At 43.5% G+C, this 9,562-nt stretch overlaps 1 pseudogene; it reads right to left on the reverse strand.

The window, feature by feature from the left end:
• Positions 1-6,962: 6,962 nt before the first annotated feature.
• On the reverse strand, positions 6,963-8,021 carry LOC107565283 (trace amine-associated receptor 13c-like; annotated as a pseudogene).
• Between the last annotated feature and the right edge of the window lie 1,541 nt (positions 8,022-9,562).

A 9,562-nucleotide genomic window follows, 5' to 3' on the forward strand; every position in this document is an offset into this window, starting at 1 on the left:
CTTAATTATAATTTGAAGAGGTCTTTAATGTGATTATTAAAAATCTAAATTTTTAAAAGCTATAATTTCATAATATAAACATGAGCACTGCACGTTTTAGAATTTTAGAAAATGCGGCACTGTTGCACGTTCTACAGGCTCGCTTTTATGGTGACCACTTGGATACTGCTCTGTTGGTCACTAGATTTTGCAGGACAATGTGGAACGTGTGACAGAGATAAATTTACTACAATTAGACTATGTAAACATTGATAATGATTGGATGATAACATTCTTTTAATCATTAATAAGTTTTGTTAATGGTAACGTCTAGGTTACTTGTGTAACCCTCGTTCCCTGAAGGAGGGAACGGAGACGTTACGTCAGTGACTGACGAATTGGGATCTCGCCCGAGAGCCCAATCACCTTCGAGTGTTAACTAAACAAGCCAATGACAGTTGGCGTGCGTGTTTCGCCACGCGCACCCCGCCCCGCAGCGCGGGTATAAAAGGAGAGCGCGTGCAAACGCACATCAGTTTTTCGCTGAGGAGCCGAGACTACGTGCCCCGGCCGTACAGCGGTGGTACAGCAACTGTGGCAACGGAACGTAACGTCTCCGTTCCCTCCTTCAGGGAATCAGGGAACGACAAGTAACCTAGACGTTCCCATTCAGTCAGTCACGTTCAACGTTACGTCAGTGACTGACGAATTGGGATATTGGGATCGGAAAACGCCACTATTGCTGACCCCCTCCAGTGCCCTGCGGAAGCCGGCAAGTCCCCCCACACCAGCTGGGGCGGAAGATAGGACAGCGGCTAGGCAGAGGTGACCGCCACTGCTGTTCCATACAGTGGTGCATTGGATAACACTGGGAAAGCGTACCCAGTTGGGACGCTACGGAAGCCAGGAAGCCACAATAGGAGGTATCATGTGGAATTACACATATGGACTGGCCCAGGGCAGTACTACATATGGAAGTCTCTGCGTCTCTGCGGACCCACCTGGGGTGAGATCACTACACTGCAGAGATGGCAGTGAACGACTGCCAGGGAAAGACACGAGCTCACCGAGAGGGGAGCCGTACCGTGGAAGAATACACATGTGGGATCACCCGAAGGGGGAATCACTACACACGGGCACCTAGCCCAGCACAAGGGCTGACCTTGGGCATGCACACGAGTGCTGAGCCTGGCGTCTGGCGCTCCGCCACGCCTGACCGCCGAGGGTGCGGGAGGAACTCCACCAGGGTTCGCCATGGGGAACTGAATGAGGAGCACAAGAGCGCACGTATCCGGTCCGTAGAGGGGAATGGCGCAGCAAGCGTGATCGACACAGAGCAGGTCCGGTGTTACTGCCTACCTGAGGCGAGTACACGAGAGGACACGGGCTCTACACGGAGATTATAGAATCTCGCAAACATGTTAGGCGTCGCCCAGCCGGCAGCTCTACAGATGTCTGCTATCGAGGCGCCCCGCGCCAATGCCAAAGAAGATGCCACTCCTCTCGTAGAGTGAGCTCTCACTCCGAGGGGGCATGGTAAACGTTGGGCCTGGTACGCCAAGACTATAGCCTCCACTAACCAGTGGGCAAGTCTTTGTTTGGAGACAGCCTTTCCCTTCTGCTGACCTCCAAAGCAGACAAAGAGCTGGTCTGAGGTCCTGAAGCTCCGCGTACGGTCCACGTAAATGCGCAGAGCGCGAACGGGACAGAGCAGAGCGATGGCTGGGTCTGCCTCCTCCCGGGGCAGCGCTTGCAAGTTCACCACCTGATCCCTGAAAGGCGTGGTGGGAACTTTGGGCACATATCCGGGCCGGGGTCTCAGGACAACGTGAGAGTTACCCGTCCCGAATTCTAGGCACGAATCGTCAACCGAGAATGCCTGCAGGTCCCCTACCCTCTTGACCGAGGCCAAAGCGGTGAGGAGCGCTGTCTTTAATGACAGAACCTTAAGCTCTACTGACTGCAGAGGCTCGAAGGGCTCCTCCTTCAGGGCCATGAGGACCGAGGGGAGATCCCAAGAGGGTAACAGGTGAGGGCGCGGAGGATTCAGCCTCCTTGCCCCTCTGAGAAACCTGATGATCAGGTCGTGCTTCCCTAGAGACTTACCGTCTACTGCATCGTGATGTGCGGCAATGGCGGCAACATACACTTTCAGGGTGGAGGGAGACAGCCTTCGCTCCAAGCCATCCTGCAGGAAAGAAAGCACGACTGCGATCGGGCATCTACGGGGGTCTTCCAGGCGGGAAGAGCACCAACCGACGAACAGGTTCCACTTCAGGCTGTAAGCGTGTCTGGTAGACGGGGCCCTAGCTGAAGCGATGGTGTTTACTACCGCTGGAGGTAGCCCACCTAGAACCTCCGCGTCCCGTCCAGGGACCATAAGTGGAGATTCCACAAGTCTGGACGCGGGTGCCAGAGGGTGCCCCCTCTCTGAGAAAGGAGATCCCTCCTCAGAGGAATTCGCCAAGGAGGGGCTGTCGCGAGGAGCATCAGTTCGGGGAACCAAGTCCGACTGGGCCAGTATGGCGCCACCAAGAGGACCTGCTCCTCGTCCTCCCTGACCTTGCACAGTGTCTGCGCGAGAAGGCTCACTGGGGGAAACGCATATTTGCGTAGGCCCCGAGGCCAGCTGCACGCCAGTGCGTCCGTGCCGAGGGGTCCCTCGGCCAGGGAGTAAAACCACTGGCAATGGGACGTGTCCGGGGAGGCAAACAGGTCTACCTGAGCGTCCCCAAAGCGTCTCCAAATCAGCTGGACTGTCTCGGGGTGGAGTCGCCATTCTCCCGGAAGGGCGGGCTGACGTGAGAGCTCGTCGGCTGCACGATTGAGCTCGCCTGGGATGTGAACGGCGCGAAGCGACCTCAGATGCTTCTGACTCCAGAGGAGGAGATGGCGGGCGAGTTGCGACATGCGACGGGAGCGTAGACCGCCCTGGTGGTTGATGTACGCAACGGTCGCAGTGTTGTCCGTACGGACCAGTACGTGCTTGTCGTGTAGCAGCGATCTGAAGCGGCGCAGAGCCAGCCATACTGCTTGCAACTCGAGGCAGTTGATATGCCACTGTAGTCGGGGCCCCGACCAGAGCCCCGCAGCTGCATTCCCACTGCACATGGCACCCCAGCCCCTGGCAGAGGCATCTGTTGACACAACAAAATGCCTGGATACTTGCCCAAGGGACACCCCTGTCCGAAGAAAGGCAAGATCTGTCCATGGGCTGAGGGTCTGACGGCAGAACGGGGTAACAGAAACCCGGTAAGTGCCGTGTCGCCATGCCCATCTCGGGACCCGGTCGTGAAGCCAACGCTGAAGCGGTCTCATATGAAGCAACCCGAGCGGCGTGACAGCGGCTGCGAAGCTCTTTTAGATTTTGCTCTTTTAGAAGGAAACAACAGTCTTTTAGTGAAAGCGCTGAAGCGCCCAGGGGAGGTCGCGGCGAGACCGCAGAATGAAAGCTGCAGCCCGCCGAGGTTTCAGCAGCCTGGATGGCAACCCCCGCTGATACGCCGTCACACCAACGCCAGCTGTTTCTCGAACACTCGCGGAGATTCGTCCTGTAGAAGGCTCGGCTCCGAAGCGAAAAGCTGATGTGCGTTTGCACGCGCTCTCCTTTTATACCCGCGCTGCGGGGCGGGGTGCGCGTGGCGAAACACGCACGCCAACTGTCATTGGCTTTTTTAGTTAACACTCGAAGGTGATTGGGCTCTCGGGCGAGATCCCAATTCGTCAGTCACTGACGTAACGTTGAACGTGACTGACTGAATGGGAACCAAGTGACTGCCACTCAGTTTGCCCAAGTTCGAGTCTACGATTTATTTTACTCCACAGAACCTATTCAGTCTAAAATAAACTGAATAACAGGCTAGTAGGTAAAAATAATTTTATACTACAATTAATTTCCTTAATAGCAATTATGTTCATTTATTAGACAAATATGAACAATAATGCAAACATGAAATGCATTTTACCAGATTCACTGCATCTTGAACTTGTACACAGCATTATTTAACTACATATTTATTATGTCCTTCAGGTATCATGAATGATATTATAAAACTAATGTCAAAGTGGATGCTGGGTGAAATATTTTAAGAACTAAGATGTGTGTAACAATGTGGGTAGGCTTCTCTCAAGGAAGTCACGTGGGTTGATCTGTCATATACATGGACTTGTCTTTGTTCAGTTGGCTTACACTTTACTATGATGTACAAAGAATGAGTATTTTCTCAGTGCAACCACAAGAGGCTGAATTGTTGGACATTGTATGCATTTATGACTTCAAATTCAGATGTTTATGCTGATAACACAGACTATCAGGATTTATGTGCAATGCAGCTAAAACTACCACTATATAATGACAGTGTATGCAGTCATTGTTTTCCTATCAGTATTATTATTGGACCAGAAAGCAAAGAAATTACATATTTTTTCATTTTGATAAAGAAACATTGTTGGCAGGAAAACAACTGAACATTTTGTCACTTCATTTTACTTCGTGTTAAAAGAAGTTTGCTTAGCTTGCTTAGTTCCAGTTTAATTACTATTGATGTTTGGTAAAAATATTGACCAGAGAGGATGCTGGCTGATTTAAGATGTGTTTAACTGTATTTTTAAACCAAGACTAAAATAAAGCATAGTGTGGGACAATGGGTCTTTGCAGGCCCGATGTCAGGCAAAAAATGGGTTCACACACACAAAAAACAAACAAACAAAAAAACAGAGATGAGAGGATTTAGACCTGAATTGATATACACAACCCATGTTAAAAGATTTATGATTGTGGAAGAGATTATTGATATAGAACAGCTACAGTAAAAAATCCAGAAAAACTGTGACAATGATTCCTAATGTCAGAGCAGCTTTGCTCTCAGATTTCCTCCTCACTGAACTTTTCATTACACATTTACCACTCTGTCAGGGCATTTATGAAAGTGAAAGTGAAGTGTGGCGTCCCATACTTAGAATTTGGGCTCTGCGTTTAACCCATCCATGTGCACACACACACACACACACACCGTGAACACACAACCGGAGCAGTGGGCAGCCATATTGCTGCGGCGCCCGGGGAGCAGTTGGGGGTTCGGTGCCTTGCTCAAGGGTCTCATCTAAGTCGTGGTATTGAAGGTGGAAGAGAGTGCTGGTCATTCACTCCCCCCACCAACAATTCCTGCCGGACCTGAGACTCAAACCCACAACCTTCGGGTTACAAGTCTGACTCTCTAACCAATAGGCCACAACATTAGGCCCCCAATAACTTATAACTTTACAAGGAGACACAAAGGACAAAATCAGCTCAGTGACTCTCCAGGCAAAACTTATTGGAGCACTTCTAATCCAGAGGTATAAGAAATTTTCACCTTCATCATTGTCTTTTACATCATTTATTAATTTAGATTAATATTAATTCATAATTACTGTATATATAAATGCATTTGAACATTGAGCATAATTATTAATAAACAATAGTACAAAATAAACATTATTACATGTAATATTATATACATTTTATTAAATTAATAAATTCTGTAAAAATATAGTACAATAATTCATGATACCCAAGGAAAAAATGTTAATGAACTAATGTTAATGAACCTTATTGTAAAGTGCTTTTGATTTTACAAACAACTCTCAGAAAATGAGAAACAGCATTTCTCCATGATATCTATTTAATCTAAAGTGACCTGCATATTAAAGCACAATAGTGATTAATAAAAGAATAGATTAATATTATTTCAGTACTTCGACAGTTAAATGTAAATAAATGGCGTTGCAAATGAAAACACTAAAAACACATTAGGCATCTCAAAGGGTCTCATGGGTGGAAATGTCTCTCTTTCACACACACACACACACAGAGAAACAGTTCTTTTGTTGTTTTATCAAGAAATGGATTACAGTAAACTCTGAAGCCCTGATGATGGACATCATGGCTTGTTATTTATGAAATGTGCACCTGAGGGTGCTGTTAACACCTGTGCTACATGCAGAGATGATCCTCAAGTGCCTCAATCATTCATTAAAAGTGCAAAACAAACACAGGCAAATACACACATCAGTCTGATACAACAGCTACTGCTTTCTACTGCAGAGTCAGTGATTTAAGAATTATTTAATAATTGAATATAGAAATTAATCAATCCACTAAAATAATCCAAAAGTGGCATACAAAAATTAAATAATAAATAAAAGGAAAAGTGTGTGGGCTTTCAAAACTAACTAGGTAATTAGTCAAAGCAATTGATTAGAAAAAAAAATGGTTTGCAAAATTTTAGCCTTTGTTTGGATCATAAAAAAATCGGCCTACATGAGGTGATGTTTAACAGTTACAGTATTAATTTATTCACATCAGTTTATATGAAACAATAAACATTACTTCAACTTACTTGAAAAGTTACAATAAAATATTTAATATTGTTATTGTTAGGCTTTACCTTTGTGTGTAGCTCCACCATTTAAATGCCTTTTGGGTGAATCTGTAGTTATACTTTGTTTCAGATGTTTTAATCTGAGTTTTGCTGTAAGCCATTTTAATTATTCACTTTGTGATGAACCACCGTGATAATACATTTGACACTTATACATAGTTCTAAATGACTGTCCTCTTTTTGTCATTGTGTTTTGGATTTATATCAACACAGATTTAGCATGACTAATAAAAGTGAAGCATAAAGTACGGAATGTCTTTATCATTTATTCCATTAAATTGAAGATTTATGATTCAATTTTCCTAATAAGATAATGCAACACAACTGAACATTTTGTCACTTAAACTTACTGTGTGAAAATAAGTTTGCTTAATTGTTAAATTCTGACAAAACCTGCAACAGAGTATAATTATAAAGCAATAATACTCAATGAAACAAACTACATAATATTAAAATGTATGTACTGTAAATTAGAACTATTATGATTATTTATCTTTATGACTTTATGACAATTGCAGTTTTTGTGAAATTGTTCTCAGAATGATGGCTTTATCAGTTTAATTACAATTTATGTTCTGAAAAAATATTGACCAGAGAGGATGCTGGCTGAAATATTTTCAGAGTTAAGATGTGTTTAACTGTCTTTTTAAACCAGGGGTAAAATAAAGCATAGACCATAGGATTCAGACCTGAGTTCATATACACAACCCATGTCAAAACATTCATGGTTATGGAAGAAACCGCTGATATGGAACAGATATAGTACGGAATCCAACAAACCAGATAAACTGTCACAATGATTCCTAATGTCAGGGCAGCTTTGCTCTCAGATTTCCTTCTCACTGAACCTTCATTTACGCATTTGCCACTCTTCATCAGGGTGTTTATAACTTTCACTTGCTGAAGTACAACATAGAAAATCCTCAAATATAAAGATATGATCAGGATACAAGGAAAAATAAAAGACATGAACAGATCAGTGGCTCTCCAAGCAAAACCCACCAAAACAGAACACTCTCCATAACACATGTATGTTCTCCGTGAAATGTCAAAATAACCGTTATTAATTACAACGGCAGTGTTATAAGTTGAGGAGCAAACCCAGCTCAGACAGATGCTTATTAATGTTTTAGTCATGGTTATTTTCTGTGGGTACAGTAAAGGGTGACAAACAGCCACATAACGATCAACAGCAATTAAAACTAAATTACTAAGAGATGCTGAGAGAAGCATCCAAATAAATATTGAATAGAGTCCACAGAAAGTGTCTCCAAAGTACCAACACATCTCAATCAGCCTCGTGGCCTCTATGGGCATCACAAGTCCAACAAGCATGTCGGCCACAGCCAGAGAGAGAATGAGCAGGTTGGTTGGAGTGTGAAGCTTCTTGAAGTGAGAGATGGAGATGATCACCAGCAGGTTCAGAAACACAGTCCATGCTGACAGCACTGATACAAACACATAAATGATATTGTATTCATGACTGGAGCGTTTTCCCTTGATACATGATGAGTTGATGGCAGGAAAGCAGTATTGAGTCTCATGATCCTCTGTCTCATAGGCCATGAGTGAGTCTCCTCCTGTTAGGTGTTTGTTCTGCTCTCCTTACTGTCCTTTCATTTATACATTGTGTGGATCAGACTGACCAACCCATCTACCGCCCACTCTGATGCTGCATAATGAAATGTTTTTCCTCCAACACTTTCAACATTGATGTGACCATTTAGGACCTATACAGTATTCCTGCTATATTTTTTGTAATTATTTTTTATTTTTGTCATTTTTATTTTGCCATTAATTATCTAGACTATGGTGGCTCTCAATAGTCTAATCTGTTCCACCAGTTTCTTAATGAACCAAAAATATTTTTTAAGCTTTTCATTAGGGCTGCCCTCGACTAAAGATTTTTCTGATCGACTAGTGGTCATTCATTTTAAGCATTAGTCGACTAATCGCACGTTTATTAATAAACCCTTTAAATCATGCTAATGAGCCTTTAATTGCCTACATAGCCTAATAAGCGCTCAAGCGCACGCATAAAGCTTGCAACAGCACACCGGCAGAAGTAATGATGATGAATGTGTCAGGGAAAAACAGTAAGATTAAACTGCATTAACATTTTAATAATCTATTGATAAACTAGTGTTTTCATTTTAAGAGATGAATTCATTGACACTGACTTGTCATCACCACAGTAGTGGACGCGCCTGCATGCAAATTTCATACGGATTACATAATCTGAGAATATTTGTTTTTTTCAGATTTGAATTGTTTCATTTGAAAGTAGACATTTCAATCTCTCTCTCTCTCTCTCTCTCTCTCTATATATATATATATATTATTATTTTTTTTTTTTCATGTCTGTAAGGCAAGTATAAACGGAGTTTCGCACTCAAGTTCACAGAGGCCGAGATGGCAGAAAGCGCATCTTGTTTGCTTTCATTATTTTACAAAAGCGCAATGTTTTGTTATAGTGAGTGAGTGCACACAAATAAACGCAGAGGGTTTACAGATTCGAAAGATGTATTACTCTTATCTGTATGACCAAAATGACGGAGTATTTTAGGAACAAGTGACTGCACCGGCGCCTCCATCTGTCATGCTGTGAGCGCGCTACTGTTCAGCTTTCACACTCCGCACAGACACTTCAATAGCGCACATTTTTCTAGGTTAACATTAGACTGAGTGGCCATGTAAAGTTGCTACTACTTACATATTTCAGATGATAAGCCATATTTGAGGTCGATGAATGATAGGCCAGCGTTTGGATGTAACGTTACCACAAAATCCAGCCATTAACGATCTGTCCGTCACGGACTACGTGACCTCACCACCTCCTGTGGATTTTTTTTTTCTGCGACTAAGCGACTAATAAAATTTTGGTCGACCAAGCATCTTCTCATCGACTAAAGGTTAGTCGACTATTATGGAGGCAGCCCTACTTTTCATATTTGCCTAAAAGGTCTCTAACATTGTGCTTTGAAATTTAATTAAATATATATTTATTCTGTCGTGCTGCAAGTTCTGTGTTTAAGCTAGAAGCTCAATATGTCGTGTTTTCAGCAGTTTGGTTCCCAAAAATGCAGCAAACTCAATGTCTGCATGTGTTGTGAATTTAACATTCAATTCAAGTTTATTTGTATAGCGCTTTTCACGATACA

This window comes from Sinocyclocheilus grahami, unplaced genomic scaffold (assembly GCF_001515645.1).
Source record: "Sinocyclocheilus grahami isolate Dianchi unplaced genomic scaffold, SAMN03320097.WGS_v1.1 scaffold991.1, whole genome shotgun sequence".
Lineage (NCBI taxonomy): Eukaryota > Metazoa > Chordata > Actinopteri > Cypriniformes > Cyprinidae > Sinocyclocheilus > Sinocyclocheilus grahami.